The sequence below is a fragment of the Canis lupus genome, chromosome 15 (genome assembly GCF_048164855.1).
Source record: "Canis lupus baileyi chromosome 15, mCanLup2.hap1, whole genome shotgun sequence".
In the NCBI taxonomy this organism is placed as follows: Eukaryota; Metazoa; Chordata; class Mammalia; order Carnivora; family Canidae; genus Canis; species Canis lupus.
In genome coordinates, this window is record NC_132852.1 from 29,091,360 (window position 1) to 29,110,952 (window position 19,593).

The 19,593-nt window shown below is 36.7% G+C and overlaps 1 protein-coding gene and 1 long non-coding RNA gene across 9 annotated transcripts in view; one reads left to right on the top strand and one right to left on the bottom strand.

The window, feature by feature from the left end:
• NRG1 (neuregulin 1) overlaps positions 1-19,593 on the top strand; it is a 1,074,255-nt gene that overhangs the window by 95,053 nt on the left and 959,609 nt on the right. The gene's annotated exons all lie outside the window — the stretch shown is intronic.
• The window catches only part of LOC140605507 (uncharacterized), an 83,258-nt gene that overhangs the window by 32,350 nt on the left and 31,315 nt on the right, over positions 1-19,593 (bottom strand). For both annotated transcript variants that reach the window (XR_012008156.1, XR_012008157.1), the window contains exons 3-4: positions 1,729-2,028; positions 1,528-1,636 (exon numbers count right to left, since the gene is read on the bottom strand). This is a non-coding gene — a long non-coding RNA (uncharacterized lncRNA). The remainder of the gene's footprint in view (positions 1-1,527; positions 1,637-1,728; positions 2,029-19,593) is intronic.

Consider the following 19,593-nt stretch of genomic DNA (forward strand, 5'->3'; position numbering starts at 1 on the left):
AGGGGAAAGGAGAAAAGATGAGTGGGAAATATCAGAAAGGGAGACAGAACATGAGAGACTCCTAACTCTGGGAAACGAACTAGGGGTGGTGGAAGGGGAGGTGGGCGGGGGGTGGGGGTGACTGGGTGACGGGCACTGAGGGGGGCACTTGATGGGATGAGCACTGGGTGTTATTCTATATGTTGGCAAATTGAACACCAATAAAAAATAAATTTATAAAGAAAAAAAAGGCTGGTCAACAAATGGGATTGAAATAAATGTAGATTTTTTTTAGCTTACTTAGCTATATAAAATATAGATGGATTAAAAATTCATATAATAAAATTATAAATGTTTAGAGGAAAATATATAATAATTGTATAGTCTTGAAAAGAGAAAAGATTCCCAAAGCAATCATGAAGTCTAGATACCATAAAAGAATAATTTGAAATATTTATGCAAAAGCAAGAAGAAACAATGAAGCAAACTTTGGTAAGGCACAAACTATAGTAAACATTTAAAAATCACAATAAATAAAGTTAGAAGTGACAGACTTGGAAAATATATTTTAAATATTTTAACCAATAAAAGAAATACATGTGGCTTTTAAAAAATCTTAGCATATTAATATAGAGGGTATAATCAAAATGGAAAAATCAGTAAATAGCATTTTTTTTCTTTTTAAATTCAAATAATTTGAAAACTTGTTTCTCTTTTGAGGGGTAGGACTTTTCAGAAAGTTTCAATAAATTATACTAAATTCTGGGAAAGATGGAGAGAGAAAGAAGCCTCATAATTCTGGAAAGCAGTTTAGCAAATATGTATAATAAAACTTCAGTATTACATACTTGCTGAACTAGCAAATATTCATAGAGAAATTGTGCCTAGAAATATACCAGAGATAAATACAAAGATGTATAATCAAAGAATGTTTATGTTACTCTTATACCAGATTTCTGGGAAAAGTCCATATGGCCAACTGAAGAGCATTGTTAAATGATGATTTAATAACTCATGGAGATACTGTGAAGCTATTAAAATGTTTTCAAAAACTAATGATGTAGGAAAAATCCATGCTATAAACTAAAATGAAAAAGTAGGATAAAAATTATATGAGATATACGTATCTACATATTTTGAAACAACAAAAATATATTTTTATATGCATATATGAGATATAAATATATAAATCATATAGAAATTATTTTATGTTACATGGGATTTCTATTTTTTAAAACATTTTTCAGTTTTGAAATGTTCAACAATAAGCATGTTTCAGTAACCTAATTTTTAAAATACTTAAAGCATAACCCAGTTAATTTACATATAGTCAACAAACATATTTTCCCATGAAAGGAAAGCATAAAAATGTTTATTTCCATGTTTATGGAAATTCAGACCTAAGATGCAGTTTGAAGCTCTTCAGACTCTTATTCAAAATGCAGTTGTAATATTAAATAAAATAAAGGTGGTAGGAACCAGCACAATAGCAGTAGACCTGTTTGAACTAAAATTCCATTGTATTATAAGACATGTAGTTCCTCTTACCCTGGAGTGTTGATACTTCTGTCATAGTATTTTTGTGAAGAGTCAGTATGATCTAGAACATGGTAGGTGCTTGGTAATTTTAGCTCCTAGGCCTCTTTCTCCTTGTCCTCTAAACACAGAACAGACGTAAACATAATTATTTATTGTTTTTTTTCTTAGTACTTTTAAGGTGTTGGAAGTCTTCCTACATGAAATCAGTACCTTGTTCTTGGTGATGAGAGCAGGGCACAGCAGCTAGAGAGTAAATCACACAGAGCCTTTTCTCTCAAGGACGAGGTTCAGAGGGTTTGCTTCAGTTCAATGACTGGTTGTTCACAGCTGAAACTGTTGTGATTGGCCAATACCACTGCCATACTGATTATTTCACTTAACCCTGCTTCTCACTTTGGAGAATTTAATCATACTGGCAGAGGCAAATCAAGAGGCATACACATAGCTTCAATTCCTAAAATCTTGGGCCAGTTATTCTGGTTATCCTGTAGTCTAACAGCCACCCAGATTCTGGAAACCAATACAAACATAGAATAGGTATATCAGTTGCCTCTATTTTAGTCTACTTCTTTAAACCATCTAAGAATCCTTACAGTCCAATACCTGTAGGTATAAAACAGTACCCCGTCTCACCTAAAATAAGATTGAAGCATCATAAGAATATGCACTTTGAAATTTGGTCACATTTTTTCCCCAGAGATGATGGGTTTAGTGAGCTGGATGAGCCTGTGAATATTTTGAGGAGTTTGAGCTCTTGAATTTCCTTCCACATCCCATCTCTTGAGAAGCCCGGGTAATTCTCTGGGAAAGGGTTTAATAGACAACAGATGGATGTGAAAGCCCTGCCTCTGGTAGATAGCAAACCCAATTGCCACGCCCCTGCCATACTTTTCATCATGTGCCATTTGTAAGTGTGAACCCATATGACCCCGCAGTCAGCCTTTTAAATAATGAGAGCTTTCCTGAGTGAGAATGGCTGCCTTTGGCAGATGCAAGCTTCACATTCAGACATACATTCCTGCAGAGGCTGCAAAATCACTTGTTTGTATCATTGGACACAGACTAGGTGACCTTCATGATCCTTTTACACAATGAGAATTGAACATTTCCTCTTTTTCTTTCTTTCCCAATCCCACCCATGCCATATGTTTGCCTTACCATCATGTTAAATAAAATGGAAAAGATTTAAAAATGTGCTCTTTTACTATGGAACTTATAGGGAACAATTGAATAACTTGTGGGACCACACTGAGCTGGCTTACTTGGAGTTAAGCACTTTTGAAGAAGCTGAGAAACAAGAAGATACTCCTCTACCCTTGAGGCTAGAGTGTCTACAGGAAGATGTTCAGTGACAACAGGAAAGAGAAAAGGAACTTCAGCATAAATATGCTTATTTGCTACTGAAGAAAGAGACATTAAAGTCAAAATGCTGAAGTGGAGTTTATATTCCATCACAGATGAATTAATTGCTGGCAATAGTGAATCAATATCCTACCCTCTCTTGGTCATCTGAGATAAGATAATGACAATGACATTACTATAAATCTTTTAAGTTGTAATCATATGACCCATATAGGAAATAATTATACTGTATTCTAGAGGATTTGATGACTAGAATAGTTACATAATAGATGTCATTTCTCTGAAACATGGAAGCTTTTTTAAAAACCACATTATAAATCTTAGGAATTAATAGATTCTTCTTCAATCTGAAACCAGTAACAGCTGAAATAATGATTACATATTCAAAATACTATTTTGTCCATTTCCCCCCCTGCATATTACTGCAAACTTATTTTCATTATGACCAAAGAAGCAGATAAATGTGTCCATTCACAGATAGGGCACTGGGATTGATCTTGTGGGGTAGGAAAACTCTTGCCTTAACTACCCCCATCTTGTTTTTCATTGTAAGTCTCTCTGACCTCTTTGGTTTCCCTTTGTTTGCATTACCTTCCTTCTTTCCTCCTTCTGGTCAATCTTATTACTGCTCTAAGGACCCAGTGAACAAATTAGCTAATCTGTAACACGGGCAGAGGCCCATGGTCTCCTTCACATATGTGGGCAATGTGAGACACCTGGGCATAGGCTAAGTGAGTGAGTTGGAAATGACTTTTTGGACACAATGCACTAAACCAATCTTTTATTAAACCCTATGGGAGCGATTTCCAAGTCAACTTCTAGGGACTAAGAGAAGGACAAGGTCTTTAGATGTACTTTAAACAGAGCACCACCACCAGCCTCCACACACCCGCTGCTTACTCTGAAGACAAATTTTGCTAAACCCAAAGTGGTTTATGATAAATTTTATGTTTGCAGGTTTGGCGTCTAAAGAGGAGAAGATTTATTTAAGAGGCATACTGAGTGCTGGTGAAAGCTACACTTACTATGTATAGAGCTTTACCTTTTTTAACAAGAAAACCACTGACTTCCCTTGATATTTAAAGGTCAGAATTTGAAGTAATGTATATTACTCTTTCTGTATCTGTACAATATGATTACATATGTGAATGGTTAACAAAAATATATACTTTGATATCTAAATAGGACCTCAAAACAGTATTTTGTAGCCATTGTAAGAGGTTAGCATTGTAATCAGGCTATGCCCTTTGTTTTTATTGATTGCTTTTATTTAGTTCTTTGTCATATAACCTGTAGTTACAATTAAATGGTGTAAGTCTGTCTATTTGCAAACATATAGATGACTTTCTTTTTCTCTTAGCTTTTTAACATTACACTCTTAGCTTTTTAACATAATACATGAACTGGTCTCCCACCCCATATTCCCTTGGTCCAAAAAAATGGCACCTCCAGTTTTCCAGTAGATCAGGCTTAAAACTTAAGAGTCTTTTCTACTTTCTTTCATATCTCACATCCAGTTCATAAGAAGTTAGCTGAATACATCCAGAATTTGGCCACTTCTTATTCCCTTAATTGCTGCCATCTGCCATGTTTTGCCTGCATTATTACAATAATCTCATATTTGATGTTTTTGTGTCTTTGTGCACTCTACTCATTGGCCAGAGTGAACTTTCTAAAGCTGTAATCAAATCATGTAATTCCTTTACCCCTACCTTCCAGTGACTTCCAACTTCACTTAGTGTCAATTTCCAAAGTCCTTACCAAGACCTATTAATGCCCTTTATCCTCTGGCCTCTTGTTACTCTCTGACCTCATTTCCTAAGAGTCTTCCCAGCTCACTTGGCTTCTGACACTGGGGCCTCCCTGCCTTTTCTGAGAAACCCAACACTCTTGCCCTAAGGGCTTCCTGTGCCAGGATTGAGCTTCCTTTGGATATTCGGATGGCTTAATTCCATACTTTCTTTAGGTCTGTTCAAATATCATCTTCTCCATGAGGCCTTCCTCAGCTACTATTCATGAACTAGAATCCTGTTATTCCACACCTGGCAATTCCAACTTCCTTATCCTGCTGTACTCTGTTAGCTCCATCAGAGTAGAGATGTTTTGATCCCCAATACTTAAAGCAGTGCCACAACATAGTAGCTGCTTCATGACTATTTTTTGAATGAGTTCATCTCTAATAATTCTGTCATGGGGTGGTAGACCAAAGCTTGAACAGGCAGCCAAAAAAACTTAGTTTAGTGTAGATCTGCCACTAACTAGCTATATTTCCCTTGGCAGGTTCTTAACTTTTCTTTATCTCAGATTCCTAAATCTGAGATAGTTTCTGTTAGTTCCATACCTCTTGGACCCATTGCAAAGAAAATGAGAAACATTTTGAGTAGGTTGGACAAGTACATGGTTCTGCCTCTCCTCTATGGTAGACTTCACTTATTGATTATAAAACTATATCCCTCTAAGTTAGGACTGTTCCAAAAATCCTCTCAGTCTCCTAGGAGAGATAGCAGTTATTGAGTTTATAGTGGAAGTATAACCTGTTATTAATACCACTTTGGGAGTATCTATGAGCTTAGAAGTGAGTTGAGACCAAGGGGATTTGATACCCTTTCTCCAGCCTTTTTCTGTTTGTTCCCTCCCATTCCCCCTTCCATGCTCAATGTAGATGCCACTTTTCTTGGGAAATCTGCCCCCCCCCATCCAAAGTTGTGTGAGGTGGCTCCTCTAATGTGATTACCTAGTTTTCTCAATTATCCTACTTATATTTTAATCTGTATTTTAATTTGTCTGCTTTGCCCACTCAACTGTATTCTCTAGAAGTTCAGACCATATGTCTTCTGTTCTCCATTGCATATCTAGAATCAAGAACTGGGCCTGATATAAGTATTTGCTAAATGAATAATAAAGGAGTAAATGGATGAATGACTCCAAGGGCAAAATTCTTGACACTGCTGGCCTACCTACCATATCTCTTTTAGTAAAATTATCTTTCATTTAGAATAAAGATGTAGCTCTGTTTTGGTTAAATTTCCAAATTCTGACACCTACCAGTTTTGGGGTTAATCACTCTTTGTTGAATAATTAAATAACCTGGGTAGTAAGAGTTTGTGCTATTTAGGTTAATTTGATAAACTAATACCTTAGGGATATATTCTTTTAAAATCTTATGTAGAATCTAGTCCCATGAGATTTGACTAAAAAGGGCTCCATGGTTCAACATGTTTGGAAAACATTGTTCATTAACCTTTCCCCTTGGAATTTTGCCACAGACATTGGCATATTACAGACACTGAATCACTCAGTAAAGAACTCTAATTTTTTTTGAGACACAATTTTTCACTATCTCTATTTCCTACTGAGTGTTTCTTTGGACATGGTTTAAGAAGTGTAGATGTATGCAAATAGGGGCCATTGAGTCACTTTATACAGTAACCATCATGTGGTAGTGAGCAGGATGGTTTGAAAGAGGTAAGATCAGTAGAGAGGCGATTATAGAAAGCTGGATGGAAGAGGATGGAGCCTGAAACAAAAGATCTCATAGTGACAATGAGGAATGAAAATATTTGTACAAGAAATTGATCTCATTACTGGATGGCCTCTTTTGAGACTAGCTGAGGTAGTTAGGGAATCAGGGCTCTGTAGTGCTTTCCTTCAAAGGGAAGAGCTTGACTTTGTTTTTAAACCATTCTGGTTCCTTAAATAGCCAGATGTGTATCATTATTTAATGCATGTATGATGCCCTGCTGTATTTATATTCATGTTAAAAATCAAGATGTTTATAGCCAATTGTAATTTATTATTCTCAAAGTATGTGTTGATTTTTAAAAATAAATCTTTTTGAACTGCCATATACAAATTCCTATTCCTAGGTCTTGCCTTCCAAGTCTTTCCCTGTGAAGTGTGTGCATGCATCTGTGTGTGTGTATATGTGTGTGTGTGTGTGTGTGTGTGTATTCATTTTCTCGGGCTGCTGTAACAAAGCACCACAAACTGGGTGGCTTAAAACAAGAAAAAAATTATTCTCTTATATTTCAGGAGTCTAGAGGTCTGAAATCAAGGTGTCAGCAGGGCCATGTTCCCTCTGAGATTAACTAGAATCCTTCCTTGTCTCTCCTTAGCTTCTGGTTATAGCCATCAAAGCTTCATGTTCCTGACTTGCAGCTGCCTCACTCCACACTCTGCCTCTGTCCTCAGATGGCATTCTCCCTGTCTGTCTCTGTGTCCAGATTTCTTCTTTTTTTAAAAAGAACACCAGTCATGTTACATTGAGGGTCCACTGTCCTCTAGTATAGCTTGGTCGTATCTAAACCCATCTGTATTGACCCTATTTCTAAATAGTGTCAGGTCATATTCTGAGGTATTGGGAATTAGGGTTTCAACATTTCTCTTTTGGGGACACAAAATTATGTGTGTATATGTGTGTGTGTATAATATGCCAACATACCATGCAAAGAAATTTCTTCTCAATCTTGCCAGTAGTTTTCCTGACACCTGCTTACAAGAAATGACCTGTTTACCCTTTATGCTGCAAAAGATGGACAAAGCCCAGTGTGAAAAGGTAGAATTTGTCATGCCTGCTCCTCGTGCTGCAAACCAATTATTGGGCTACCTAGTCTTTTCATTCAAATTGGAGTTTATAATGCAACACTAATTTTAAGAGGTAATTCTACTAATGTATTCTTTTTGGTCTAGCATTTTATTATACCTCAGCTCCCCTCCCCTTTTTATAATCCAAATATATTTTCTTTCAGGTTACTTCACTAAGCCATTCTGAGCTAATTTTATTACTTTTTGGATGGTAGGAGGCTAGGCAGGGTGGCCTTTCTGAAAGCCAAGCTGTACTGACTTCTCCTGGCTCATAAATATTAAAATGTGTTACTGTGCTTGTGTGTGCTAAAACATTGTTGTGGAGATTGTACAAGAAAGGCATTTTATAATTTCATGCAGACTTGGAATAGCAAGAAAATGGGGCAATGACATTTGGGGGAGCACAATGTCTAAATGTTAATATTGTACACTGCTTACTATGAATAGGAATTTTTCTTCTTCTGATGCTAATATTGCCAGATGCATGAGAGTGTTTTCTTTTTCAATTTGTACTTTATCCCTTATAGCTATTTTGTTCTTTATAACAGTTATAAAAGAAAAGCGGGCTAGTATTTTGAATAAAGGAGGTGGGATTGTATAGGGAGGAGTTGTTACTGAGCTCTCCTCAACATTTGATGAACATTCCAATTCAGAATAAAAAGACTTGGACTCACTCTCTAAGAGACTCTCTGTGACCAGGCTATCATTCTTAAGAAATGGATTGAACCTTCTTAGTAGCATCTCATAAAAAATTTAGTTAGCTATAAATGTTTAAGGCTGTTGCAGCTGAAATCTTTTTGCCTTATCGGGGGAAAGAAAGAGGCCGTTTTCTGTTAAATGTTTTGTTTTCTCTTCTCTCTCTTTTTTTAATATATATTAGGCAATGCATACCCTGTTAATTAACTGTGCCACTGAGGTATTTAGATGAACAGATCAAACCCATGCACAGGACTCAAGAGAGAAATGAGGAAGTGTTTGAGATGCCTTATTTTTATGAAAGATATGCCTTATTTTTACTTTTGATTTTATATGTCTTACTTTGGAAGCTAATTTTAATTTCATCTATAGCAGACAGTATTCTATTTTTACTTTTCTAAAGGGATCTATCAAATAGGATTTAAGTTGTGTTAGGTTATAAGTAAATAGAGAAATTTCTTGGTTGATACACAAGCCAGACCAAAATATAGGGTTGAATGATATTTTCTACAGTTCCTACTATTTTAAAATGGGAAAAAATGATAGGAAAGAATGAAAAGATAATGCTTAAACAAACTTCCAGGGATTTCTTTCATTACTAACCAAAACCTGCCAAATTTGTCAACTTGCAAATAGGTCTCTCTTCTCCATGAGGGTAAACTGGAATTTTGAAGTAGGGGTGTGTGTGTGTGTGTGTGATATATATAGAGAAAGACAGACACATAAAGTAGGCCCTAAGGTTAGGGAGCATAAGAAAGAGAGTGGTAGATTAGATTAGAGGACTGATGAGTACCATGCTTGCTGTAAGATTTTGAAGGTCAAAATAAGAACTCTAGACTTTGGATGTTACTGTAAGATGGGAAGTGCTTTGAGTAATGACTTATAATTAAAAAACTCGGAGAGTTGGAGGAGATAAAGACAATAGGGGAAACAAGATTGGAAATAGGGAGACCAGTTAGGAAGCTATTGCAGAAGTTCTGTTGCCTGGTAGTGACCTGCCCCACAGTGATGGCAGAAAGGGGTTGAAAGATGGTCAGATTCCAGTTGGTTGAGGAATGTGAAAGAAAGGGGTCAAAGGTGACTTCAAGGATTTTGGCCTGAGCAACTAAAGGAATAGACCTTTCTTCTATAGATATGGGGAGCTTAGAGGAGGATCAGGTTTGGGGAATTTCCTATAACTCTTTCCTTTGCCTATTTTTCTCTGATCATACTGTTTTTTTTTTCTAGAACATATTGGGCATTCTCTCACCTCTGAGGGTACACACCCCCAGTTTTAGTAGATTAACACAGTAGAGGTTTATTTCTTGCCCAAGTCAGGGAAAGGATGAGATTACATATAGATAGCAGCTCATCTTAAAGGAGTAATTTGGGTGCCCTGGGTCCTTGCATCTGATGGCATCTACTCTCTTCAATAAGTGAGAGGAGAAAGAACACAGAATATTACTTCTGAGGGAGATTTTCATGAGCAAGGCCTATACTTCTATCTCCATTCTGTTGGCTAGAATACATGGCCTTTCCTAACTGGTAGTGAGGCTGGCAAATGTTACCTAGTTGTGTGTGCAAAAGAAAAAGAGACAGGTTCTATGAATTTCTGCTGCGTTTTATTCATCTAGTTAAATCATCTCCTTAAATATCCATTTATTCTCCCTAGACATAGAACCCACTCACTAATGGAACACAGTCCAAAGTCCCATCACTGCACTGAGCTCAAAGAACAGTATCTCCCAGTAATATGAAGTCCTCCTTATCAGTATTGGGTGCAGTTCTTACAGTCTTGTAACTTCTGAATTGAAAAAGACAATTTATCTTCTCCTATCCCCATTGTATAGCAGGGAAAGAGAGAAGGTATAAGTCTAATAAAAATGCCTACTAGGAAAAGGGGAGGGTGGGAGACAAGGACTGGTGCGTGGCAAGAATAACATCCTGCTGAAAGGTGGGGAGTGTCCTTTGTTATTGTTCTCCTTGGTTCCACCCTTTGTATTCCTAGTACATACAATTGTGCTTATTGTATGACTGCATTTTGGCCTAGAGTTGCATGAGTTAATGAATGTATATAACTGCACATAACAAGACCACATAATAGGTACTGCTGATATCATCATCATTACAGCAAACTTAAGTGCCAAGTTTCTTTAGGTTTGGCTGAAATTATATCGACTTAGTGTGTTAAGACCAGTCACTATCATGATCACAAGCTATAATGGTAGGGTTTTTTTTTTCTTCTGTTTGACGTGTGTGTGTGTGTGTGTGTGTGTGTGTGTGTGCGTGTGCGCATCTAGAAGAAATTGCTTAATACATTTTATTGTAAACAACAATTTATAGGGCAAATATAGGAAAAGATTTAAGGAGTCTATGGTTTGAGTATGTTGGAGAATCTGCATTAAAGCTCTAGCTGATACTTTCTGTGCCTATAGCACTAAAACTAGTTTTCCATCTTCCTAGAATAATAAAATTGTTAGAAAAAACTCTGAGACTTATTCTTTTTATGACTTTCAAACTTCAAGCTTCCATAGGAACATTGTAGCTTTGCAAAATTGGTGTTTTATCTTGGCAAAAAAAAAAAAAAAGGCTCCTTGTTTTGGAGCTGAGGAATAGTAAAGAAGATCGCTATGTACAAATTAATAAATTCTTATGTCTTCACTCTGTAAACATATAAATTAAACAGAGGAGACAGACTACATTTTAGAAACTGTTAAAATATTTTGCTGAGATTCCTTTGAGCCTTGCTGATGTCTTGTGAGCCAATCCCAGGTTGGTGTTGATGGACCTGACTCTGAATAGAAAGGCCGGTACTCACAGTGCAGAATAATTCACCTATGCATGTGTTACCAAAGGTTTTCTAATGATATTCTGAGCCTCTGCTCTGTGCTTCATCTCAGATATGAAGAATGTGCAGCTAGCTGTGTGTTGCTTGTTCTGAACATGTTCTACAGTTAACGAAGATCCTCAAGCTATAGTCCAACATCTCTGGATAGGAACAAGAAACAATCGAATATCCTTAAAAAAACAAACAAACAAACAAAAAACCCTGTGCTAGTCACTTTCATAAGCATTTTCTGGAATTTATTTCTTCCTCTAAAATGTCCTAGCTATGTTTCCTTAATCTTTTGCTTCCCCTGGTTTCTCTATCTTCATTAGTGTAGTGGATCATAATAGCACAGCCCTATCCTGCACCCACCCAGAAAGTTGAGGTTTACTTTATTTTTTAAAATTTTATTTTATTATTTACTTATTAATTATTATTATTTTTAAAGATTTTATTTATTTATTCATGAGAGGCACAGAGAGAGAGAGAGAGGCAGAGGGAGAAGCAGGCTCAACGCAGGGAGCCGGATGTGGGACTGGATCTTGGGTCTCCAGGATCAGGCCCTGGGCTGAAGGTGGCGCTAAACCGCTGAGCCACCTGGGCTGCCCAAGAGGTTCTTTTGACTTGTTTCTATCAGCTTGATTTCCTGAAGATTTATCCCTGTTTTTTGTTTGTTTGTTTGTTTTTTGTTGTTTTGTTTTTTTCCCCCCAAAGGTGGGCTTATCATGAAGTTAATGAAGTTTAAGTTTCAGGGCTCCTTGCTTTCATGGACTATTTATCTGAGCCCATGGATTTTGCATATTGTGTAAGATGATCTTTGCTTTGCATGGTACTAAGTTAACTGAAATTCATACAAGTTTCCACTTTGTACAGCTATATTATTCCACACTGTGAATACCTGTAGCAGTTGTTTTTTGGCATTTTCCTTCATCTTTTCTTTGTAAAACAAAAGACAAACCAAAAAATACTGAAAAAAGCTGCTTTTATTTGTTGAGTAGTGTTCTTAAGTATGTTGGGTTTCTGACTCAATGATATTATGGCTTAGCAAATATTCTTTGGAATTTCCTAAAAAAAAAAAAGAAGTGGAAACCTAAAACAGCATATTATCTGAAAGATAATTGTGAAGTTTTAAAGTAGGAATGAAGAGGAAGACACACAATATGGCACACTAACTTGATTAATGTTGTTTTTTTTTTTTTTTTTTTTTTAAATGAGGAATATTTCTTTTTTTTTTTTTTATTTATTTATGATAGTCACAGAGAGAGAGAGAGAGAGAGAGAGGCAGAGACACAGGCAGAGGGAGAAGCAGGCTCCATGCACTGGGAGCCCGATGTGGGATTCGATCCCGGGTCTCCAGGATCGCGCCCTAGGCCGAAGGCAGGCGCCAAACCGCTGCGCCACCTAGGGATCCCGATTAATGTTGTTAATTGAATAAATGTTATTGCAGAATGACTATCAGTTTTTTTTCAAGAAATGAGGCAGAAAATGATGAAGAAAACTTTGCTATCCAAGTAGTTTATAATTGAGAGGAGGATGCTAAATACACACTCATTTTATGTGATGATATTAGAGAGATTTGAAAGCTGCTGAGCAGCAGGTGGTTGAGGAAGGCTTGAGGAGTGACAAGAATAGACATGCTTTTTCCCCAAACACAGGGAACAGCCTGAGCCAACAAGTTTGATTTGAGTTCAAAGTACTTTAAGTACTTCACATACTGAGGGACATCATATAGGAGGGGTGGTGGCAGGGTGTGAAACTCAGTAGTTCAGGTGTGAGTGATGTGATTTGCAAATAAAATTAAAATGCTATATAAACCATTATCTTGGACACGTTTAGGTGATACTGGGACTTAGAGAAGACATCCCTAAATTTCCTATGCTGAGTTTGACCTGATAGTAGAACAGACTACCTTTCTTTAAAAAAAAAAAAAAAAAAAAAAGATTTTTTTTTTTTTTTTTTTTTTTTTTTTATTCATGAGAGACACAGAGAGAGAGGCAGAGACATAGGCAGAGGGAGAAGCAGGCTACCTGCAGGAAGCCCGATGTTGTACTCAATCCCAGGACCCTAGGTTCACGACCTGAGCCAAAGGCAGATGTTCAAACACTGAGCCACCCAGGCATCCCTAGAACAGACTACTCTATCCAAAAAGTGTGAGACTGTTCAACACGTTGGAAACATCATAGTCTTGAACATGGAACAAATCCCAGCTGGAATCCTAGCTCTGTTGTTTACAGTTGAGATCCTTAGGAGAATTAATCTGACTGAACTTCTGTTTCTTTATGTATAAATTGAGACTGTGATGATATTCACTTCTCATGCTTGTTGTGAGCATCACTGAGCTCATGTATATACACCAGTGATGTGATAGGTACTTAATAATCTTAATAAATGATATTGTTATTACCATCAGATAAAAGGAAAGAAGTTAAAAGAAGAGAGAAAGATGTTAACATCATGGGATCTGAAGGTTATTCGAAAGGTAAATTTCCATCAGTTGACATAACATCAGGAGATTATAGTAGCCAGCCAGCATGAAGACAGGGCCACAGAAGGACATTGTGTGCTGCCTCCCTGGACAATAACTGCTTTGGTTGAAATTCTGTATTCTGTGTACCTTGACAAATCAGTGTAAACTTGGTTAAATCCTACAGGAGATTTTTTTCTCTGAACTAACCCTTATTACTTGGCACAATAGCTAAATGTGTAGGAGGAAAAGAGAAGGGAAAATGCATTTTTTGGTTGTTGTTTGAGGAGTACAAAAACAGCCCTAGGATAATGTTAAAATATTTGTCCACCAACCAGAACCAGTCAGTGCAAACCTCCATGGGAAAGACTGGCTAAAGCTTAGGCATGACTGCCATGGTCATCTTAGTGCTTGCTTTTGACTGAGAATATGTGAGCAATCTGATTTTCTTAAATTCTCTTAAATTCTTAAATTAATCAAAAATAAAAGAATGGGATGGAATTGGCCAAGCAGAAAGAGTTCAACATTAGATGTACGTTCACTCATTCAATTCTTATTTAGTATATGATAGCTGAAAGTGAGGCAAAGTAGTTAAAGACAGTCCCTACTGTTGGTTTGTTGGAAGAAATACGTTACAAATGTATTCTCTCGTGTTACAGACAGGCTTGATGAAGTAAGAGAAGTATTGTCAAAATGCTGGGGGATTTCAGACAAGAACTACCTGGGTTTGTGTTCCTGCTGTTTGCTTACACTGCTGTTGTCAGCTAAGTAAGGGACCACGCAGTCTCATGTGGATTGCCAAATTTGGAGATGGAAATTCTTTTCCAGTTACTTAATTAGTTCAAGCAAGAGTGTCTCCTCCTCATTAACCAACATTTCCTGAGGGTACCTGTTCTGTATAATGTGTAAACACTGTCTCCTCTTTGATTCTTCCCCTTATTTTTTTTCCTCCAAAGTTTAGGCGCTTCTGCCAGATAGAGATGCCTGAGTTATCACAGAGCCATTTCTCTACTTATCTTGGACTTTTTTGGGGGAGATATTAGCCATTTTAATTACCTTTATTAGAGTTTGATTTCTCAAGGTATAGTTTGAATTAAGATGAACCTCACTGGAATACATAGTTGTGTGGTCTAAGATGAACCTAGGAATATAACTGGTTTCAAATACATGTCATCTTGAAATGAAATTGTCTGGGTCTTTAGAGTTGAAATCTATCCAAGCTTCTTAACTGCAGGTGTAGATACCTTATTCTAAGGATGACTGACCTCTTAAGGTAACTAAGACTAATACTACCCAGTCTTTTTTGTTGCATTTATTGTTTTGAATTTAATATCATGTCCCAGCAATACTTTTCAAGGTCCACTTTGACCCTGTTTTTGTTGTGTTTTCCAAAAGGTTGCATAACAAAGGTTACCCTTCTACCTGTGATATTTACATTATTTTAAGAAATTAAATTGCTTTCTTATTATCCTGGCTCATTCTCTCTTAACATCCTGTCCATAGTAAAATGGTTGCTCTCAGCTTTTATTGTTTTTCAGACTTTATTTGTAATAACAACAGATACTTTTTATAGTATTCAGTCTGTGCCAGGCACTATTCTAAACACTTTATACCATTTACTCATTAATCCTCACAACAACCCTGTGAATAGTATTAATTGAACCCATTTCATAGACGAAGAAATTGAGGCTTAGAGCAGTGAAGTATCTTATTTAAGGTTAGGTGGTAAGTAGTAGAGCCAATGTTTAAACCCAGGCAGGTTGCTTCCTCTCTGGCATCTGTGCCTTTAACTGTTTCACGTATTGTCTCTTTAAGTTAGCTTCCAGTTCCTTGTTCTGAATTTGGAATGCACGTAATGATACAAGCAAACATAAATTTTTGTTTTTAAACTTATAATTGTGTAGCTGACCTTGAGCAGTTTGTAGCCTAAGACCTAGATTTTGGAACAGCAGATCATATGAAAAGAAAATAGAATAAAGGCCCTTTTATCTTCCTCAGGACCAGCCCAAGGCAAACTTGTGTAAGAGGTGAAGAATACCTTTCCCATCTTTCACCTTTCTTTCTCACTTTTTGGCACCCCTTTTCTTTACTTTTATGCTATTTTTTGCTTCACTTTCAGTACCTCTGGCCTGTCCAATCCCTAAGAGTGTCCCAAGCTCTCAGTGTAGCTCACTTCAAATACATGTTAAACAGAAAGCAGCCTACCCTCCTTATGACCCTATAATTCCTCTTCTCAGAATCCATCCTAAAACAATATTCTGAAATGCAAAGATTTTCACATAAAGATGTTAATCACAGCTTTCTTTTCAATAATAAAAAATTGGGAACTGCCTGAATGTGCAACATTGGATGAATGGTTAAGTAAATTATGGTAAATGGATGCAACACAGTGTTATGCAACCATAAAAACTATATTTATCAAGAATCTGAATGACAGGGAAAAAAATACGTAAGCTTAAATGTAAAGGACCAAGTTCAAGTTTAAAGCAGTGTGATTTCAACCCTAGAAAAATGCATATAAAAAAGGGAGGAAAAGACCAAATATTAGAGTTTTATAGATTGGGATATTGGTATTTTATAAAAATAGTTATTTAAGTTTTCCAGTTTTCTAATGTTTTGGTCTTACAATCCAGAAAATAGATAGATGTTCAATTGAAAAAAATCCTCATTTACAATAAACTGCCTAATTTTTTTCTTAAGACTCCTAAATGTATTGCCATTTTCAAAAATGATATTTGCCAACCCTAATATATCTTTAAGTAGCAGGATTTCAAGCAGCTCAAGAAAATGAACCAAAACCAAAATTGGGCAGGTATAGAGGGGTAGTAACTGAACTAGAGCAATTGAAATTGAATTGTGAAAGCAGCCCACTAAGCTTTTCTTGCTTTATGCACCTTTCTCCTTAACTTTTTTGGCTTTGATCTTTCTATTAAGAAGTTCATATTTTATTTTGTTGCCTTTGTTTTGTTTTGTTTTGTTTTGTATTTCACCATGGAAGCAAGGACTCTGGTGCTGGAAAAAAGGGTGAAGAGACAGGGTAAGGATACACTGTAGGCAATATGTATCTGCCTCAATGGTGGGGAATATAAGTGGATATCCAGTATAATTTAGTGTTTGCAAATTAGGGGTTGCTTACACTCATTTGCAATGAGCATTTGCCAATTTTGTTTATTTTTTTGTGGGAGACTCCAAGCCAGTAGTTACCTGAATTTCATGCTTCCCTCTGTGTAACGCATGAACATTGCACAGATGGGCTTTCAGTAGGATTGCTTCTTGACACACTGAGCTTCTCCATTTCTCTTCTGCCCATTTCTTGTGATAGGATGGATGGTTCTATTCTGTCACTGCCACCTTCTACCAGGACAAGCCATTTACTTTCCTGACGGACTGTATCACCATAGAATAGAAGAACATGGTTGTTTTGTTTTCAAATAGAGATTCCCAGGGGATGAAATCCCATCTCCTGAGCATCAGCTGATTGTAGGAAAAGGAGAAGGAATGTGATGAGTAGGGTTGGGGAGCCATTTCCTAATCCATTTTCTAATGTCCCCCCTTGGTCAACCTCAAATGTAAGTTGTTTCCATCTTGGGCTGGCACTAGCAGAGGTTTCTGTGGATAGCAAGAAGTACCATGCTATAATGGAATTATTATTATTATTATATCTCAGGGATACCACATATGCATAGGAGTGTTTTTGCAGTAAAAATATGCAAATGCAAAATTGAATGTCTAAATCTTATGTCAGACATTGCTATATACAACCACACTCTTTACTTTTCTGTCTAGATGGTGATGTGTGAAAGAGAGGTGAACATAAGAACTAAACGATTAGCAAGTAAATTATAAATCTCAAGTACATTTAAAATTAAAAGTTATCAGTAGAGAGAACTAAGACCCTCTGAGTACTGATGCTGTAAGCAAACTCTGAATTATGCTTTTCTTTATTAAGAATGAACTGCTGTATAGAACAAATCTTATTACAACAAACCACAAGTGACCATCTAAATTTTTATGCAGAAATGAATGCTACTATGCTAAATGAACATTGCCTAATACTGTGTGTTTTTTCTTAATTATGTGATATTTTCAGATAGGGGATTTGACCTCTTCTAGCTTTCTTCTAGTTTAGTGTTTTTTCTTGTTCTCTCTCTTCCTCGTTCTCTAAGTGCTTACATAACTTGACAGTATCTCTTGAAGCAATTTGGATATATGAACCTCAGGTCGTTGGAATTTATGTGTTCCATTAGAAACTGGCATAATAATTCAGAAGTGGAATTCATGGAAGAATTATGCTCTCCCAATTACTAATCAAATTATTTTCTATTGAGGTGGAAACAAAGGGCCATTCTCTTTTTATTTCAATTCCTGAAATATAGTTTACAGTGACAATATTCTAGGTCCTACAAAATCATAAGGGTAAGGGGAATTGCAAGAGATGAGGAAATACTATTTGCTAACTACTTACTGTATATAGATAAGACATTTTAGAAACAATTTAATATTTTTGCAACCCTGAGGCAGTTGGCTTTATATGTTATGTATATAACATATATATAATTGAAAAATTAAAATTCTTAAAATTTTAAGTTAAGTAATTAGTCATAAGCCCTAGGTGGGGGGGGGGGGGCGGTGGAAGAGGGAAGGAAGGTTTCTTTGAAAAAATGACCATTGGGCTACTAAGTAAGAGATGGATATGAGCTACCTGAGTAAAGAGGAGGAGGAAGCAGCATTTGCAAAGAATCTGCAGTAGAAGACAAATATGATTGAATGACAGGATGTGTAGGAACACCATAGAAGCTGAGACTGAAGATTTGGTAGACCAGGCCGTGCTTTTCTGACCACCTTAAGGAATTTTCTGTCTTTCTAAAAGCAATGCTTAATCAAGGTTTTTCAAAGATTTTTCAAACTTTGATTAAATCAAAGTTTAATCAAGGGTTTTAATATGAACATATGTGCTTTCTCAGTACATCATTATGGTTGTAGTGTAGAGAACCAATTGGCACAGGTAGACTGTCAGTTCAATGATCTGGGTGAAACATGGGTAGCTTAGATGAAGTGCTTCGGTAGAGGTGTAGATGTGTAAACAGTTTGGGGATGAAAGGTAGTATTAATAGGATTTATGGATAAAAGCATATGAGAAAATAAGGAAGAGGAAGATGTTTAAGGTGACAGACCTCTACTCAGTACAGTAAGATGTATGATCACAGAAATAAGGAATGGAAAAGAGGACTTGACTTTTAAAATTGGATCATTTGTCTGTTGTTCATGCTGAATTAGAGGCACGAATCATGTATTTGCCACACCTGTGAAACTTATAAATGTGCAAAGCCAGTTAGAAATATGAATCTGGACTCAAAAAGAAAAATCTAGGTCCACAAATGGTATGGGCATGATGAGATCACCTGGGGTAAAGAACCACAACAGTTAATAGCTGCATTAGGAAGAGAGCCCTCAAGGAGAAACAGAATAGCCAGACAGGAAGAAAATGAAAAGATTACTGTTTTGTGGAAGGCATGAAAATTGATGTTTCAAAATATAAGGAAAGCATAAACAGTGTCAAATGTTGAGATGAGGAAGACAGTCTTTTTTATTAGTTTTTGGTAACTTGGACTTTATGGGTGACCTTAGCAGGAATCAATTCAGGGTGTGATGGGGATGGAAGCTAGATGGGAAAAGACTAAGAAATAAGGGTGGAATGAGAATATGTGGAATTGCAGACAACTCTTTTTTTCCCCTATGAATGGAAGTTGAGAGAGAGGGTGTGGGGAGTTAGTGTAGGAAAGGAGGTCTGAGCTGGACAAAAGATAAATGAAGGAAAGGAAAAATATTCGAGGTAGAGAGAACAAAGTAAAGGGATGGAGGAGTATGGAGGAGGCAGGAGCATGCTTGGAATGCCTGAAGTACAGCCATAAGGACAGTGACTGGAACTGAGTGAGCAAGGCCATTAGATTTTACATTTTACTCTCAATGGGATGAGAACTACTCATTTGGAACTTTTGAGTAACGTGACACAACCAATTTTACTTTTTCGCTGAACTACCTTTTCAGATTGTTTGCCAGACAATAAGCAATAGACTAAAGAAGGCAGGAATGGACAGGCTGGGAGCTGGGACCACTTGGGATCCTATTCAGTTGACATTAAGCTGTTACTTAGTTACCATCA